We start from the raw sequence: 19,756 nt of genomic DNA, 5'->3' as shown, positions 1-19,756 counted from the left end.
ACTGGATGAAAGGGTTTCCTTTCATTTCTAAATGAGGATAGTCTTATCCAGATACTTTTACATGCAGTGTTGCTAGGAAGGTTCCTAATTCCAGGGGGGCTGTCATTTCATAATGAGGCAATTCTAGAGGTATGAAAAATATCAACTTATATGAAACAAAATGGTTCCAGAAGAAAATTAAATAGCGTCTGAGTTGTGACCCTTGGGTTGTGCGGGGCCTGGAGTGTGGAGATTGCAGAAAGGGCCTTATGCAGTGCACAAAGCACAACTCAAGGAGCTAAACAGAACTACTGGCAGCATTTGCTCAACTCTAAGGAAACAGGAGGGCTCTTTTGATCCTAATATATTCAAATAGATCCTGAAGAGGCCCTGGAAACAGCAGAGTGTTCTGCAATATTTAAAGGATGCTGCTGAGATTCACAGTCCTAAAATTAGACCTGCAGGCTGTTTCCTGCACTTCAGGCTAAACTTCCTTTCCATGCCCGGGATTATCTTTCTAGAAATTAAGGTTCTGATTCATTTAAACATCTACTCTGTTTACAATATTAAAAGGTCCAAATGAAGCCAGGGCTCTCCTGCTTTGCTCATAGACTTACCTAGCAGGATAACACCTGAGTTCTGTGAAATGAGGTGGCTGACAGGGAAACCACCCTGGCCTGGGATAGTGTCTTATGACTCAAGGACTGTACAAGGGAGATAGGATCCCGCATGCCTCACTACTCCACTTGCATGGTGAGTGTCTCAAAGACAGGAGATCATGTCTAGGACATTAGCCTTCTTTTCTGAGTTTTAAAATTTCAGGACCTTGAAACTTAACAGAGTAATGTCTCAGAATCCCCTGGACTCATTTAGAAATTACATCTTTAATTTTGAAAATAATTATCAAAATAACAACTTTGACTTTTGGTGATAAATGAGGTCAGTAACCTTGGAGGTGAGGGAAGTCATATAAACCAAAAATGCATTTAGCAAATGAAATTAAAAACATTTACATAGACACACACACACATATACACATGCGCAAATACATGTTTGCATCTATACATGCAGTTGCCTCCCCCCACCCCTGCCCCGTCAGTGGCCTTCATGAAATCATCATTGACACATTAGCCAAACCTCCACAGGGACTATGAGGCAATATTCCACATTATTACATGTCATGTAGTCAAAACCAGGCCAGTTGTCTATGAAGAATATTTCCCCCTCTAGGCAAAGTCTGACTTTATGTGATCCAGACCTCTTTGCGACACCCAAGAACTACTATGATTTGTCTAGAGTGAGGCTCACATAGACCACTACAGCAACTTAAACCTAACAAGTGAGCATTTTCCCTACAGCTTCTTAACCTGAGTAGAGCTCTATCATTTTCAGATACGGTTTTCCTCTCTCGATTTCAAAATCAATTATTGTGAATAATTTTAGCCATTGTTTTCTTTATTTCATCATGCTAAAATAGTAATGATAAAATATTTGTGAAAGTAGACCCACCCAACATTAATTGAAACTACCCTGCATGATTGAAAAATAGATTCTATGAAATTGAAAGAAAAAGAAAACAAAAGCAAAACCCTCGCATGGGTGTAAGGAAGACGATGGAAGTCTATTCCAGGGAAAGCCAGCATTTTCCCTCTTCATTGCTAGCAGATGTACTGACTAGTGAATATATTCATTTTATTTTATAATAAAATACAACCTGGAAAGCATGTTTTCAGATTAAATATACATTATGGTCCCTGCCCTAAACAAGGTTAGAGTTTCATAGGAATTGTGTGTGTGTGTGTGTGTGTGTGTGTGTGTGTGTGTGTTTCAGAAATACATAATATCCAGAAAAAGGGGAACGTGTGTACTGGCATTTTAAAAACCTCTTCATTTTACCTCTTGCATTCTCTGCTGGCAGCATCATAATTCCTGCAGTAGCAACTATGACAGCCAAACAAAGGATTAAGGCTGTTTGTGGAAAAGCAGCAGCAGTTGAATTCATAAGCAAGAGAAATTCAATATACTTGTAAATGCCTCTCACAATAGAAAACAAGGGAGATAAAACTCCGAGAAACAGAACTATTTATTTCTCTAAGATTACTTGAATTCTAAAAGTGGTAAAGCCTTTCTATTTGCTGCTTGCAAGATGCCATCTTGGATTTTGACCACATACAGAACAATTCTTTGTGGTGTTCACTTTAAATGTATCATAAAATATTATTAAAATAAGTTTAAAATAAACTTTTGAAGATGGTGAAAAAATTTCGACACTACCCTAACACAGTATTTTCATTTGTGTTTGCTCTTTCCCAGTCATTTTTATGTTTTATGCTAATTCTTCATATATAGACAGAACAGGTGAAGTCTTCAAACTATATTGTCTCAGATCTTTATTTTGTTCATATTTCTAAAGAGATTTTGCAACTATTGTGAATAGCTGCATATTATTATCTAGAATTAATATGATTGTCATCCTTAATTATTATTTAGTATTGGATGTTTATTTCCAGTTTCTTCTCATTATAGGTAATACCACAATAAATACCTTCATATAGCTTCTTCTTCTGAATTATTTTCTTCAGATAATTATTTTCTTCAGATAAATTTCCAAGGAAGTGAGGTTAACAGATCAAATGGCATAATATTTGTGTGCTCAACTTACAGACGTATTACTTTCTTAAAAGGTTGTTCCGGTTTACCTTGTCATCAGCCACATGTGCGTGTAAGGTGCTCATTTCTAAATTTGTTGTGTGTGAGGTGCCATTTCTAAGTTTTCCTGATATTGGAGTGTATACAGGCAATGTGGAAGAAGAAGGTACAGAGGAGGTAAGAATGGAGTACAGGAAAGAATAATAATGAGTGTTCAAGAGATGATGGTTGAATGAATGAATAGATAATTGGACTATTCAAATGCTCAACTCTTTCCTTTTAAGAAAAAGTAGCCTAGAATAAAGCATTTGTCTAGCACAGTGAGTGGTTACATTTTCTTCCAAAGGTTGGCTCAATAATAGAGCAAGCGTTGGCTTCCTATTAGCTTTAAAGTAGAAATAAGATGCTCTTTTCAATATAATTTTTTATTATAATTGACCATAAACTGCCTTAATACCACTATCATAGGACAATATACTTTATCATCATTTCCAATCTTTAACTAAATCTATTTCTAAAGCAATTACCTGTCTACTATTGATTGGCCATCTGTTTCCCCAGTAATTACATGAGCATATCACTTAGCAACAGGATGTACTTTTCTTCCGTATTTCCATAGAACAACATGGTTATGGTTTTAAAGCAAGAAAATACTGAAGTCTTCTGTTATGACAAACAAATGTGCAGTCACATGCTCTCAGCATATCTGTGTGAATGGGTGTGACTGTGGGCTCCTTTTATCCCTGGTTGCTGTAGTTAACAAGGGGAAAAAGATATTTTCCTAGATATCTCGTAATTACCAACAAGGCCGCTACAGAGACTATTGGAGACTTATTATTTGTTAGACACTGTAATGTGCTAAAACTTTGCATACACTACTTCACTTAATCCTTAGAACAATCTGATAAGCTAGGTATTTTTATACCTAACCAAGTGGTTTTACCCTATTTACAGATAAAGAAATTGAGGCTTAGAGAAATTAATTTCCCTTTAAGGTCATAGGGTAAGTGACAGAACTGGAATTCTAAGCCAGAATTACCATCTCAAAAGCCCATGTTCTTAACTACTGGGTCCTTCAAGCTGATCACAAAATTAGTTCATTTACCACTTGGGCAACTTGGTGCTTTCACACCAATTGCATATAGATTAACAATGAAGGAGAGATTTAAAAGTGTCTCCGGCTCTCTCTTTAGACTCATCTAGATGTTTCTTTGTTCTTTTGCCAGTACCTGGATCACTGCTTGAGCTCAGTTTAGGGCCTGTGGACACTGCCTTGGGTACTGAGAAACCCCCAGATCCTAGCCTAGACAGCAAATGTTCTTGTCCAGGGAGTTTTATCTCCTTATCCAGAGTAAAGTAAGTATCCTTAGTAAAATAACTAGTTAAGTTTCTTACATAAACTGACAGTGTCATTGCCAGTTTCATGCTACACAGCTTCACTTGGGTGATACACAAGCATTTCAAACTCAAAATATCCCAAACTAAACTCCCCTCTTTTTCTTTCTGACCTTCTCCATACCTCAAAACTGTCCCTGGCCCAAGGTCCCCTGTTCTGTGAATGGCACTACCAAAGGTGGGTTTTCTCAGTAGAGTCTGGTGAATACAATTCTATGATTCCTCGTCCTCATCCACTCAAAGTTCAATCTATTACCAAGCCAGTTTACCACCCCTGTCCTTCCACTTACTCCATCCCTAGGCTACCAATACATCTTTTTTTCTATATTATTTTATTTTACTTTTTTACAATGTTATATTAGTTTCAGGTGTAAAATATAGTGATTCAACATTTCCATATATCACCAGGTGCTTGTCACAACAAGTGCATGCCTTAATCTCCATCACCTAATTTTTTTTTTATTTTTTTAACGTTTATTTATTATTGAGAGACAGAGAGACACACAGCGTGAGCAGGAGAGGGGTAGAGAGAGGGGAGACACAGAATCTGAAGCAGGATCCAGGCTCTGAGCTGTCAGCACAGAGCCTGATGTGGGGCTTGAACTCACAAACGCCTAACCAACTGAGCCACCCAGGTGCTCCCCCATCACCTAATTTAACCCAGTCTCCTACCTCCCTCCCCTCTGGTAACCATCAATTTGTTCTATATAATTAACCAATATGCCTTGCTGTAGTTATTACAGAAGTCCCCAAACTGATATTCCTGTACCTACTCTTGGCCTAGACTATCTATTCAGTCACTTCACTGCAACTGGAAGACTCTTTCTAAAATGCATGTCTGGTCTTTTTACTCCCCCAATAAATAGCACATGATTCCACATTGTCTTTGAGCGAACTTTGAATTTCTCTCTTGGGTTCATATAGCCCTTCATAGCTGGTTTCTGCACCCACTCTCCAGCCTCACCTCTGGAGATGAATGAGTCAGCCATACTGACTCACTTCTTGGTCCTGAATATATCTTCTTTCTTCCAGGCCAGTGCACTGGCTGTTCCTCCAGCCTCCTTTGAGCAACCACCAACCCTTTCTAGCTCACTCACTCCTACCCATTTCAAAACTCAATGCTGAAATTGTTTCCTCCAGAAAGCCTTTCTTAACACTCTGGGTCAGAATAAATGTCCCTCCCAAGAGACCCCATAATGGCTTAGGCTTCTGCCATTGTTGCATCCATCACACTAGTTTGCAGTCACTCATTGACTTGCCACATTCCCACCATCACTGTAGTGAAAACAGTCTCTCTTGGTCATAACAATATCTCTAGGACCTAGGACACACAGTAGATGGAAGCTCCATTTCTTGAATCACTGACTAATAGGCTAAATAAACCCTAGTGACAAGAAATCAGGGGCTGAAAACTAGTATATCTAGTTGTAGACATTTTTTTTTCTTGGCTTCATATCATGAACTTTTTGGTTTCCTTTTTTCATCTTGACTAGATCACATAGGCAAGAATTTGCAAGTAGTTCTTTGATCTGGCAATGAGGAGAGGTGTTAATAGAAGTGTGGGTAAGGTCTAAGAAAGGAAAACATTAATGACTTATAGTAATATACACCCAAAAATACATACTTTATCAGCCTTCAATATCCAACTAGTTAAGGAAAAGATTATTAATGATAGATAGGCAAAGCTATTAATACAAATTTATATATAGAAATTCTCCTGTGTATATTCCCGTGTATAAACCAAGAGCAGTATGTCCTCCCATGTCTGTCCTGCGTTGGTGATGGGAGGCTGTGATGTGAAAGAGCTCTCCTTCTCACCAGCTGTTTGGACTTAGGAATTCTTTCCAACCAGGCATTTAGGCCTCAGTTTCCTCATCTGTGAAATGGGTGATAGAACTGTCCTACCTCAAATTGGTCTCCATAAGGTCTGCTATTGCTGGTTTCTTTAAAACCCTTCCTCTTAAGTGCCTTGAACTCTCACAGCCTATTGTTTTCATAACTGCTATTCTTCTTTACCTGAAACACCTCTTTTTAGACTCCTTGTAAGGTAGCTCCTAGTCTGTCCAAGGACTCAACTCAAGTACCATGTCCTCCTGAAAGCCTCCTAGGATCCCTGTAGCTGGGATCAAGTGCCAGTTTCCTCAGCCCTGTTTGTCATGGAGCACTGACAATATTGTCACGCTGCTCTATATTCTTGGTTTACTCCCATGTGTCTCTGACTTGGCTGTAAGGTTAATGTCAATAATAAAAATAATGATGAGCATTCATAAGTGCTTACTATGTGCCAAATACTCTGCCAAACTCTTTCCATGTACTTTAATCATCACTACAGACCTATTAATCCCCACTTTACACACGAGCAAATCGAGGTTTAAAGATGTTAACTTCTAGGAGCACCTGGGTGGCTCAGTTGGTTAAGTGTGTCTGACTCTTGACTTTGGCTCAGGTCATGATCTCATGGTTTGTGAGTTTGAGCCCCACAACAGGCTCTGCACTGACAGTGCATGGAGCCTGCTTGGGATTCTCTCTCTGTCCCTCCTCCACTTGCTGTCTATATTTCTCTCAAAATAAATAAAAATAAACTTAAAAAAAAAAGGTGAGACATTAACTTTTTTTAATTTAAATCTGAGATGTTAACTTCTAAGTAAGGGACAAAAACTGGGTTTCAAACACCATCCATCCAATTTCAGAGTCCAAATTCTTAACCATTATGCTTATTAACTTTTTTTTGAGAGAAAATTCTATCCTATTTATCTGTATATTATTTTTTTTAGAGAAAGAGAAAGAGCAACCAGGGGAGTGGTAGAGAGAGGTGGGGAGAGAGAGAATCCCAAGCAGTCTCCACAATAACAGCACAGAGCCTGACATGGGGTTCGAACAAACTCACAAACCATGAGATCATGACCTAAGCCAAAATCAAGAGTCGGATGCTTAATTGACTGAACCACTCAGGTGCCTCTATCTGTGCATTTTTAATACATGCCTAGTGCACAATAGGAACTAAGTGAATGTTAGGGAATTGGGTAACTAGATAAATGAATAAACAAGAGAATTAATGAATATGGCAAAGAAGCAATAATAAAATAGTAAAAAGAATAACAATAATAAGTAATATAATAATACCAAACATGGAGATAACATAACTTGAGAAATCATATACATACATATATATTATATATTATTATATATTATTGCCATGGTTTCTGGTCTATAATTCTTACCCACTTGCAGAAAAGGTGAAAGTTTACTACATTTTTAGAACAGAACTTCTAAGACGTCTCTCCTTCTAACTGAGCTAAAGTGTTTGACATAGTACCCAACATATAGTTTGTGCTCATCAAATGTTAATTTTAATGAGCAAATGCCCCAAAGAATCTTTCCTGTAGTATGCCAACCCTAATCAAAGGGGCACCATGTATGCATTTTCTAAGTCCTAAGACCATTGTTATTTTGGTTACATGTCCAAGATGTTGGCTCATAAAATGATCTGTCACATAGAGATGACTAACAGTCTTTGTCTTCAGGCTGAAAATGGACAAACTTAAGTTAAAGAAGCATGCTTTGTTTTCTATTTATTCTAATTGCTAAGTTTTTCCACACCAGGAAAAAAAAAAAGGAGACAGAGCAGGAAGAGGAGAAAGGGGAAGAAAAAGAGGAGGAGCAAAAGGGAGAAAGAAGTAAAGAAAGAGGAAGAGGGAAGAGCAGGAACAGGTGAAAGAGAAGGCAAGCCTCTCCCTAAATGACACCTTCCTTGACTTTAGAAGTCCTGTGGATTGTGGGAGAAGCCCTAGCCTAAAAGCAGGAGGAGAGGGACCAGCTTGGTTTCTTGTTACCTCAGGGACCCCAAGAGCATTATCTTTGGGGAATTAAAACAAGAGAATTGGACTAAACATTTCTAAGGTTTCTTCCAGGTCTAAAACATTAATAAGTCTACAGAAAGCCCTGTTTTCAATTCTTTTTAAATCATGACTGTAGAATGTATATAATAATTTCAGTGTCTTTCAGGCAACATGAGAAAAGTCCATAAATAGAATCAGATTGTAATGGTTAATTTTGTTTCAACTTGAGTGGGTTATGGGATGATCAGATATTCGGTCAAACATTTTTGGGGTGTATCTGTGAGGGTATTTCTGGATGATAGTATCATTTGAATCAGTAGACTGAATAAAGCAGATTGCCCTCCTTAATGTGGTGGCCCTCACCCAATTCTCTGAAGACTTGAATAGAACAAAAGTGCTAACCTCCCCTGAGTAAGAGGGCACTCCTCCTGTCTGATGGTTGATTTGAGATATTAGTGTTTTCCTACCTTTGGAATGAAAATAAAATGTAAGCTCTTCTTGGGTCTCAAGTATGCTGGATTTTGGACTGGAACTTAGGCTATCAGCTCTCCTGTTTCTCAGGTGTTTGGACTTGAACTGGAGCTATATCATTGGCTCTTCTGGGTCTCCAGATTACTTATTATATATCTTAGGACTTCTCAGCCTCCATAATGACATAAACCAATTCCTTATAATAAACTTCTATCTCTATGTCTGCCTCTCTCTCTCTATAGGTAGATAGATAGATAGATAGATAGATAGATAGATAGATAGATACATGCATATTATATATATTAGTTGTTATATATTATTTCTAACGTCTGTATTTTAGTTCAAATATAACTTTTATGAGTTTCATTTCTCTGGAGAATCCTGACTGAACACAGATCATTACAAAAGAGGAATAAGCAAGGCTTAATAATTTCCCACCTTCTCTGGAACTATTAAGACTTTCCCTGCTAATTCTGTAGAGTGAACAATCTCCACAAGAACTAGGATTCAATTTATAGCAAGCTTTCTAGATCATGGAGCAACCAGTGAGCCACATCAGAAATTACAGATAACCAGAGTTCCTCTGGTACTTAAGTTAGAGTTTCCTGGAACTCCAGGGCTATTAGCCACTAAATCCTGGTCTATGGGTCCTTAACACCATGGAACACGTTCTAAAACACTGAACCTCCAATCTGCAGTGTGTCTTTCTTTTTTAATAGGCTGTTCAGCAGATACTCATCCTTCTTATAAAATAAATGCTGAACTAGTCAATTTAACTTTTTTCTTTTCAGATAAACACAGTGCAAATCAATCTTAGTGGAAATATTTGGGGGAGTTCTTTGAGTAGTTTAATACTTGATTATTTTACCCTCTCTGACTTTCAGCGTATCCTTAGAAAGAGAATGAAATTTTATTATCTAGAATTCTTTATTCCAAACACATTAAAGGCTTTCCATTATAGGAGCTGTCAGGGAGAAAGTAACATATAACATCAGCATGCCATAAAAAAGAGAAAGAATTTTTTTTGTGTGATACTCTGATTCCCAAATACTTTTCAAAAATTTGTGAAAGGCCTTGAGTGTAACATAAGATATAGCAGAAGAATTATTTCTGACTACATGCTTTTCTTGCTTTTTAATAGGATTTAAATTGGATCACTGACCTAAAATATTCATTTTGAAAATTATTTCATAAAAAAATAAGAAGATTAAATAGTTGATGCTTTTAACTATGGTCTTTAGAGACAGCCAAGTGATATTATAGCTTGTTCTTCATTGTCTTTTTGTTCTAAATAATCCCTATCAGGATGATTACTGCTAACATTTGAATTAACCATAGAAGCAATTAATTCTATTCATATTAGAATGAATTAAATCTATAAGAACTCTTCATTCTAAAATTTTACATGACAACTATATGATGTCTCCTTCACTAAGAAAAGTATTTTTGGCTGTGGCTTTAAGTGTAATTTTTTAAATGAGCTACATTCACAATTAACTTTTCATCTATCTTATTTGTCTTGGGGAGATTTAATTCTTGATATGTACTAACTTGGGGCAGTAAAATATGTCTCAGGATTTATCATTTCTTTAGAACAAATGGCAAATACAGCAATCTCAAGATTTCTGGTCTAGGTTTAGGGGTAATAAAGATATGAGAAGTAAGAAGAAAATAGAATTTCCCCTTCTAAATAATCTTCCTTTCATGGTGCCAAACAGTCGAGGGATAGAACATATTACCCTACGCCTTTACCTCACACATGATTAGGATGAGATTTCAATAAGTCATTACTGAGGACTTAGTGCCACACTGGTACTGTGAATAACAGAAATAGAGATTGAGAGTGAACTAAGAAATAGATCTTTCAAAAGATGAAAAATGTGTAATTAAAAAACAGAAGTCAACAGTGAGAAAGACTGAAGAGTTATGGCCGACTCTATAATTAGAGACTTACATTTCCATAGAAAGTAGTGATCAGCACATATAGTAAACCTGAGAAGGTTCTACGTGAACCTGAGAAGGCCACATTCGGTCATATTTAGATTCTGGGTATGTCCTGTAGGTCCAGTTCCAATGTGTGTCTACTACTGGGCTTACTACTAGAAAAACCAACACTTTTAGCTTGAAGGTCAGTAACACAGAAAATGGAAATTTCCTTATATATCAGTTTATCCAACTTTCAATCTCTTTTGATTTACTGACCATAAGCCAAATAAATAAGAATCACGTATTAGAGAATGGTTGCAATTTAGATTCATGCATAGAATTTTAAGGTCTTGTGGCAATACACAGAGTTGAGTCACAAGCCAAACCCTATATTCTGAGGATGTGATTAATGTGCCACTTATACAAACAAAATCATTAATCAAACAACAGATTAAGTACCACTATATGCACAGCTTCATATATAATAACAAACAGAAGCCACAGTTCCTTAAGGACATTATGAATTTGATATTAAGAACAGAAGTAATTAGTGTCATACAACTAATCATAGCAGGAGTTAAGAGAAGGGCAAGGTCAGGTTGAGTTTAAGATTCCTTGTAGTCTTTTCCCATTAGCTCATAAATGTGGACTGCCTTATCAGGTCAGACATTTACCAAAGTAAGTTTTCCAATCATTATTCTGTGTGTGTGTGTGTGTGTGTGTGTGTGTGTGTGTGTGTGTAAAAGGCCAGATTTGGTGAAGAATGGTACAGGGTCATTTGAGTTGATTATTAACAGTCACTAGAAAGTCAATCAACAGTATTTAGTGTGTACTTACTTTGTGTGAGATACTGAGCTTGCTATTTTAACAGTCATCTTTATGCTCTACATTGACCATGTAGAAATATGCTTCAGTCACGAATATCCTTAAGTTGCCATCAAACTGGAATAGAGATACTGTTAAAAACTTATGGATGACTTTTTCTTGCCATTGAGATTTTTATTTTGTACTTAATGAAAGAGGTCTTTCAGACTTGGATTTTTGTCATATGTCACTCTTATGCGTACAAAAAAAAAGAGAATATGAGTAAAAGAAATTGGTTAGGATATTTCTAAGGTAAAAACAACTACATCACAATTGTCACTGACTTTCAGCAATTGTCAGACTATCCTGATTTCAAAGATGTTAAAATGTGAAAAGAAAAGGATAAACAACAACAAATAACATGCACCCATGTATACACTACCTTGCTTAAGCTATAGGGCAATTCCCAACATCATTAAAGCCCCCTATATACACTTCCCTTGTCACACTTTCCTCCTTCCCACATAAGATAACTACTACCCTGAATTTTTTATTCAGCATCCCCTTGTTTTTCTCTACAGTTTTATCTAATATATCCCAAAGCGTATATATATTGTTGAGTCATATTTTTCAACATAGCTTGGCTCTGAGGAGTCCCACCAAGATCTGTTTAGGCCAGCATTGTTATTCCAGCCTATTTGGCCATGGGAAATGTGTTCAACATAGCATCTATTAATTTCTGAGGAAATACTCTTCTGAGGAATTCACCTGGGAAACATTGGCATGTCAAATGTAGAAGGAATTGCTGAGAGGAAAGGGTGGATGGGCAGATTGAGGCCAGATTGTAGAAGGGCCTAAATGGCACATGAGGGATTTGGATTTTGTCCTGATGGTGTCAGAACCATCTGGTCTGTTTTAAAGGACATGGTATGATCTGACCTGTGCTTCAGGAGAGTTTCTCTGGAACCAGGAAGATGGATTAATGTGGAATGAGACTGGAGGTGGGAAAACTAATTAGAAGACAAATAGCAGTCGTCCAGTGAAAGGTGATTAGGGTATGAGCTAGGCCAGAGGCAGCAGTTAGAAAAGATATAAATGGGTAGAGGAGGGACAGCTGAAGTTACTAAAGTTGGTAAAGGTCAGGGGTGAGGAGATGAATGCTTAAGAGACAATTGAGAGGACTTGAGCTTAGGTGACAAAAAAAGTAAGTGGTACCTTAAGAAAAACAGAAAAGGAAAGTCAGGAAGAAAACCTTCTAAATTTTTTAGAAAAAAAATATTGCTTATTTTGGACATAGAATAATATACAACCATCTAATCATTCAATAATTTTAAGTGTCAAGCATCATGGCTAAGAGGTCCCTTGTTTGTACGTCCTTCAACAATAACAATTTGGTATCCACTCACAGACAAAAGTGTCTATATGGGAGCTGTGGAATCCAGCACCATATGCCAGGGCACCCAGGAGGAATCTCATCCATTCATGCATCAGATAATAGGGATATAGACTCACTCCTGGTTGTGGATATTGCAATGGCCCATGAACCAGCTCCAGCCCCTCTCGGCTACGGTCCAGAGGCCCCGGACAACACAGTTCAACAAGAGACCTTCTGTGGAAGTCTAGATTTCCAGCAGAGAAATTCCAGCACACCGCTGGAGCAAAACTATAGGTGTTTGGACACGATGGAGACAGCAGTTAGTAAAGAATGAAGAAGGTGACTACTACTTAAAATGTGAAGACAGCAGGGCACCTGGGCAGCTCGGTTGGTTGGGCATCCGACTTTGGCTCGGGTCATGATCTCACAGCTTGTGGGTTCGGGCCCCGTGTCGGGCTCTGTGTTGACAGCTGAGAGCCTGGAGCCTGCTTCGGATTCTGTGTCTCCCCCTCTCTGCCCCTTCCCCAGCTCACATACACTCTCTCTGTCAAAAATGAATAAACATTTTTTTTTTAAATGTGAAGACAGCAATGAAAGTCTCCAAGGAATATGGTGGTGATGGTTACAAAACAATATGAAAGTACTTAATACCACTGAATTGTACACTTACAAATAGTTAATATAGCAAATTTTAGATGTGTTTCACCTCAATTTAAAAAATTAGAGAAAATTAAATGTATGCCTGTTTCCTCCCCACCTTATTTTCCTTTCCTCCCTCCCTCCCTTCTTTCCTTCCTTGTGGGAACCAAGCAAAAAGAAAACCAAGTCTGGGATCTTTCTAAGCACAGGACCCTATGTAACTGCACAGGTGATACAGTCATGAACCAGCCTTGCCAGAGTATCTCCTCATAAAATATTTTATTAATTAGAGGAAAGGAAAAAAGCAAATTTACTTTGGAGAAACTAGGCAGCAGACATCATCTTAACCACATAATTAAAGTTAATACCACAGGTAATATGATAAGTTGACATTGTGTGCCACCAGATAGGACATAATAAGAAGAACACAGGGCCACTTCTGTGGTATTTCAGTCAAAGATGAAAAACCTGAGTCTAATCATGAGGAAACATTGAACAAACCTAAACTGAAGGAAGCCTATAAAATGGCGTATATTTAAAAAGACAAGGCCATGACAGTGAAAGAAAATTGAAGAACTGCTCCAGTTTGAAAGAGACTCAGGAGACATGACATAGGTGCAACATGTGATCCTACACTGGGCTGCCTTACCATGAAGGATGTTATTGAGATGACAGATGAAACTTGATTGAGCTCTTGGGCAAAGAGAATGCGGGAGTTATTTTGTACTATTCTTTCAGTATAGCTTTTTTAGAAGTTAGAATTATTTCAAAAGAAAAAGAAAAAAACGGAAATTCACCTTGACAAAATTAAGTAAGTAAATAAATACTCCTTAAAAAAAAAAAACCTTTGGGGCGCCTGGGTGGCGCAGTCGGTTAAGTGTCCGACTTCAGCCAGGTCACGATCTCACGGTCCGTGAGTTCGAGCCCCGCGTCAGGCTCTGGGCTGATGGCTCAGGGCCTGGAGCCTGTTTCCGATTCTGTGTCTCCCTCTCTCTCTGCGCCTCCCCCGTTCATGCTCTGTCTCTCTCTGTCCCAAAAATAAATAAACGTTGAAAAAAAAAATTAAAAAAAAAAAAACCTTTTATTTATTTATTTTAAAGTTTATTTAAGTAATCTCTGTACTCAGTGTGGGGCTTGAACTTATGACCCCGAGATCAAGAGTCGCAAGCTCCACAGATTGAGGCCCAGGCATCCCCAAAAATAAATATTCCTGTGTGAGTTTGGGTTTCCCAAAAAACAGAACCAGTGCCAGTATCCTGGGTACAGTATTTATCTGGGAGGTGATACCAGGATGGCTATTATGAAAAAGACAAAAGATAACAAGTGTCGTTGAGGATGTGGAAAGAAGGAATTCTTGTGTAGTGCAGCCACTATGGAAAACAGTATGGAGGTTCCTTAAATAATTAAAAATAGAATTAACATATTATATAGCAATCTCACTTCTGGGTACATATTCAAAGGAAATGAAACCAGCATCTTGAAATGATATCTGCATTCCCCTGTTCATTGCAGCATTATTCACAACAGCCCAGATATGGAAACTACTTCTGTGTCTATGTATGAACAGATAAAGAAAATGTGAGATATATACACAATGGAATATTATTCAGCCATGAGAAAGAAGGAAATTCTGTCATTTGCAACAACATGGATGGACCTTGAAAGCATTATGCTAAGTGTGGTAAGTCAGTCAGAGAAAGACAAATACTATATCATATCACTTGTCTAAAAAACCCAAATGCACAGAAACAGACTAGAATGGTGGTTACCAGGAGGTGGGGGCGGGGAAGAACAGAGAGGTGTTGGTCAAAGGATACAAACTTCTATTTATAAGATGAATAAGTTCTGGGGATGTAATATATACCATGGTGCTTACAGTTAACAGTACTATAGTATATACTTGAAAGTTACTAAGAGAACAGATCTTAAATGTTCTCAATACAAAAAAGAAGTGGTAATTATATAGGTAATGGAAGGGCTAACTAATGCTACTGTGGTGACCATTTTGCAACATATAAGTGTTGTACAACATGTTGCACACTTTAAATTAACTCAATGTTATATACCAAGCAATGCACTACATGCTGAGCACACAATTATGAAAAAGACAAAGGTCTTGTCAAGACAAAGGTCTTGAATATGAGGTAAAATTTACCACAATGATTTTAGAATGTTCAAGTTCAAATAATATTTCAGAAATAAGTATCTTTAACAAGGTGAAAATGAGACTGATATTTGAAAAAATAGTCTTACATGGGGCACCTGGGTGGCTCAGTCGGTTAAGCGTCCGACTTCGGCTCAGGTCATGATCTTGCGGCTTGTGAGTTCAAGCCCCACGTCAGGCTCTGTGCTGACAGAAATTTATAAAAATATATTAAATTAAAAAAAAAATTTTAAGTAAAAAAGTAATCTTGTATGCATACACCCCCACAAATGTGAAATCAGTGAAGAAAAAGACAGATAAGTGTAATAAACGTGGATATCCAAAAGATAAAACAGAAGTAAATATCTGTTTCTTTGCTTAATTGGAAGAGCGGCGCATAACTGGAAGATGAAATGAGATACTGAGTTTCTATTTTGGGGAGAAAACCAATGAGTTATCACCAAGAAATGACAGCACAGGGACCTAACAAGGAAACTTGGGACACCAAACCACTCCCCACATCACAAAGGTAATGAATCCCCGAACAGGGCCCCGGGCAAAATGGGACTACCCTCCCTGGAGGTCAAAGCTGGGAGACCAAGAACAAAATGTAAATCTTTTCTTGTGTTTGCATAAATATGCAAATCCAATCAGGAGTGTTTAAGAACTTCTAGGGTACATACTGGAGATGTCCTGGAGCCAGCATGCACCAGCTCAGCAGGGCCTATTGCTAAATTTTCAGGAATTTTGCAATCCAGTTTTTAAAAATACACATTACTAAACAATAAATTATATATACTTACAATTAAGTTTCATTTTTAAAAAAGGGCAATTAATACTTAAAATTTATTACTCACCAATTATATTACAAACTGTACTATTATCCTGTGCTCTTGAGGTTTTTTGAGGTTTTTACATCTACTCTTACCTGTATGGTAGAAATATGATGACGTATGATTGCATGTCTCTGCCCAACGCCATGCTTGGCGACATCACGTTGGTAAGTTGGAATTGGTCAAGGTAGGGGTACTTACAACACAGAAATTAGCAAATGCTACAAATCAGGCTTGGTTCCTTGTTTTGCTGGCTGTCTAGACTTCCGTAAGTAATGAAGTACCTTAGGCTGAAGAAGTCAAGCAGCTAGCCCAAAGTGACACCACTAGTAAGGGCCAAGTTTTGGTGCTGGGCATTCTGACTCCACAGTCATGGAACTTAGCCAGGTTTTACCATGATAGAATCACACCGGCTTGAGATAGGGTCAGCCTTATGTTTGAGCAAGCAAGGAGGCTAATTCTAATAGGACCTGAGAATCTCATCATGCTCTACAAGCCTCCAAACATTGCCCTGTGTTTCTTCAATCACATTCACCCTGTCTCCTACCTATCTGTTCACCATTCTTTACCTGGCCTGACACTCCCTCCATCAGTGTTATTCTGTGTAACTACTGTTGTCTTACATTTGAAAAGTATGACATTTTATAAATGTACTCATGGCAGGGTAGGGGTCAGGGTCTGGGGTGTGGGTGGACATTTCTCTGCTAGTGAAGAAGTCTCCTCAGTGCTCTTCTCACTAAGCACCTTCAAATAATCCATGAATTATTTGCTTTTTTAAAAGTCGCAAAGACTGACTCTAAAGTTTTAAACTGTAAGGAAATACATTCATGAAAGTAGAGGTTGCTGGGGGTGGAAGAGGGGCACAAAGGCACTAACTCAGGGCCATAGGTCTAAGATGGTTGCCTGAAGTGAGGCAGGCCCCTTTGAAGGAGTCACTGATGGGACTAGTGAAGAAAAATGGACAGGAAAGGAAATAGAGAAATAGGAATAATGTGGGCCAACATTCAATTTTGCAAACCTTATAGTTTTAATTGGGGTAGAAAGATTATAAGATGCCTCTAGGCTGAGACAGCCTTTCTTTAACTCTTAAGGCCCTATGGTTTCAGATGGGTAGAACCTTCATGCTAGCATGAGGAGGGTCCATATTCCTTAATTCTGACTTCTAGAGTCCTGGTTTTTATATTCTCTTTGACCATTTTTTTTTAACTTTCCCTAATTTTTGTCTTAGATCTAATTAACCTACCTATTTCTCTGCCAACAAGGCAATCCTCTCCAAGGGCCAGCAAATTGCTATATTTAAGATGTCTCAACTATTTGTAAATGTTCAGTCAATACTATTTTGTCAATTACTATCTTGATGGCATCATCAGATTTTTTTTAATTCATTTGAATTGCTTGCATAATCATTTGACCAAAATGTTTTGATTGTTTTATACCAGGTGCATATTCAAATAATGTTATTGAATTATCTCTTATTTGTTTTTTCCTTTTTTTTTTTTTCCAGATTGAATTGTCCTGATATCTTTAACTTCTATGCCAAGAAAGTATTTTCTGGTGTCTTTTGTTCCTTGCATTCTTGTGAACCTTCTCACAATATTCATATCCTTCATGGTTGGGACATAGAACTTTAGCCAAGTCTATACGATGCAAAAATTCCAACATAATACAAAGGCCAAAAATTCATATATTTCCAAATACATGTACTCTGGGTATGTGTGTATGCACATGTGTATATATAAGTGTTTATATGAATATATTTGACATTGCAGAAAAAGAGCATCTGGCATTTTCATCCAGATGTTTGACATTATGTAGTTACTATAATCCAGCCAGCTGTGTGCTTCAGGTCACTTTTTTTTTTTCTTTTTTGTTCATTGATGGGTGTAACATGCAGATAATCAAAAGATTTGTTGCAATCACAACAGAGAAAATCTATCATTCCTCCTTGATCTACCATATTAGATTAGCTTAAAAGGATTTGGTTTTAAGTAGAACACATTAGTCATTATCCACTAAGTACCTTCTTGTCTTCAAGTTATTTGCAAATTGATTATATCAGGGTTTCTGCCAGTATTTTCTTAAGTATCCAAGTGAAGGTTACTTGTCTGTTCTGCTTGTTATATGACTCGTGACTTCATTTAGTCCTCTACTGGTGACAAATTTCCCTGTTAACACTTCAAGATAAAACCTTTAGGGAACCTGACATATGAATAAAAAGAATGCATTAAAACCAAGGTTGGTGGAGTTGTTTCTATTATTAGAGTTCCTACATATGAAATTCTGCCAGTATTTCAAATGCATACTGAATGCTGAAAATTACCATTGCCATTCTTGGTCGTGTATTTAATATCAGACTTAGCAAGTAAGATTGTGAAAGATTCTTACTTTACAACTTTTTATAACCATGAAACATAGTGGACTCTTCAGTTTTTTTTAAATGACCATGACCTAGAAGGACCAAAAAGTGGAAAATTATAATTTCTAGGGTTTTTTACTTTATGTATGAATTAAATTTACATATAACAGAGCCAATGTTATTTCATGAATTTTGTGATTGATATACAATAATATGCCATCCCCTAAGATATGTGTCTGCACTTAAAAATTAAGTTAACTTTACATATTGATATATCTAGAAGAAAGCATGATATAAAAAGAACAGGAATGAACTTAGGAGTCCCATAGACCTGGTTTGAATCTCAGCTGGCCTACCTACAAGCCGTGTGACCTTCAACAAATAACCTAGGTTCTTGAAATCTCAGTTTCATCAAGTCAGAGTGGTATTACCTATCTCATCAATTTGTAATGAGTTTAAAGGATATAACATATTTTATTTATAACATATGACACATAGTAACTGATAAATAAATATTAGAGTTCCAAAGATTCATAGGTTTTCTGAAAAGAGATTGGAACTATGATGGGAAAATCCGCTAAACCATTTTGAACAATTTCTTGCTCACTTCATTAGCACAGGGGCAATGCAATGGCATCTGAATCACCATTATGTGGTTTCTGGGACATAGTCATGTCCAGTCTGATGAAGTCAGATTAACATTATATTATTGGTATTATCAGATTGGGCAGGACTACCCATATAGGATAGCTATACTACATACATGAGCTCCTAGATTATTTTAGACATGGATCGAACAGTATTCAGATCATGGGCACAAACAGAAAATTGGTACAGGCTCTAACCAGAACACTGAACTCATAAATTAACATCATTCACTACATGCCAGTTCTATTTAGAGTAACACATTGCTAAGAATTACACTAGCAATCCCTCAAATGAAAACTAGGACTCTACCTACTATGCCCAGCTTAAAAAGTGAGCCTCAACACTCTCCGGGACTTTTGTCAGGAAATTGTAGGGTTATCCCTGACCCTAAAACTGGCCATTATCACCATTATCATCTACATGTGAATAAATATATTAAGGCCCAGGAAGTCAAGGACCTTGAATATACTGATTACCAATATATCTCTAGCACTCAGAAAAAAAAAAAAAAAAAAGTAATACATACTAGTCTATCTAAAGGTATTTGTTGAATGAATAAATGGATTAATTTTAAATTAGGCAAATTCTTGAACAATCACCCAGCCTGTCACGTGATTGAGCTGTAAAGTTTTGCCACCTGAGGGTTAAAGAGTAGCCCAGCTTCCTGTTGGTTCAGTTCTTATGGCTTCTAAATGTTTC

General features: G+C 37.3%; 1 long non-coding RNA gene across 1 annotated transcript; it reads left to right on the top strand.

The window, feature by feature from the left end:
• The first annotated feature begins 1,135 nt into the window (after positions 1-1,135).
• Positions 1,136-18,643, top strand: LOC109497409. The gene is made up of 6 exons (XR_006593907.1): positions 1,136-1,318; positions 2,664-2,805; positions 3,855-3,984; positions 14,590-14,758; positions 15,610-15,749; positions 17,558-18,643. It is a non-coding gene; the product is annotated as an uncharacterized LOC109497409 (long non-coding RNA).
• The last annotated feature ends 1,113 nt before the right edge of the window (positions 18,644-19,756 follow it).

This window comes from Felis catus, chromosome A1 (assembly GCF_018350175.1).
Source record: "Felis catus isolate Fca126 chromosome A1, F.catus_Fca126_mat1.0, whole genome shotgun sequence".
Taxonomy (NCBI): Eukaryota; Metazoa; Chordata; class Mammalia; order Carnivora; family Felidae; genus Felis; species Felis catus.
This window is presented reverse-complemented; position numbering and strand designations above follow the sequence as displayed.